This window comes from Capsicum annuum, chromosome 11 (genome assembly GCF_002878395.1).
Source record: "Capsicum annuum cultivar UCD-10X-F1 chromosome 11, UCD10Xv1.1, whole genome shotgun sequence".
NCBI classification, from domain to species: Eukaryota; Viridiplantae; Streptophyta; class Magnoliopsida; order Solanales; family Solanaceae; genus Capsicum; species Capsicum annuum.
The window spans coordinates 49,718,941-49,719,459 of record NC_061121.1 but is presented as its reverse complement, the minus strand read 5'-3'; positions in this window follow the sequence as shown (position 1 = coordinate 49,719,459).

The following is a 519-nucleotide window of genomic DNA, read 5'->3' as shown; positions in this document are numbered from 1 at the left end:
AATTGAAGACCTAAAATTTAAAAATATAATTTTTTACACGTTTTTAGAATTTTTACCCCATGTATATTTTAGTACACTCCTAATTTAATCAAAAGTCTTATCATATTTAATTTGATCCTATATATTTTATGAGTCAAATATTATGAAATTAATTAAATATTAAATTGAGAAAAATAATGAAAAGATAATTTTGTCTAAAACGAGGTCTTTTAATGAAGGGCAAAAAGTTCAAATCACTTTTCTAAGGGTCTTCACACTTTTAATATATTTTATATATATTTTATATATATATATATATATATATATATATATATATATATATATATATATATATATATATTTGATTAGATACAAAGTTTAAAACAAAATTAGTGAAGATTTTCAAAATTTGTAATTTTAAAAATATCAAAAGATTTGTATAGCTATTTAGTTTATATTTCATATATTGATGATATAAAAAAATTAATTATCTAATCATATTATAGAAAATTTCTCTATAGCAATAATGTTTGTCTGAAT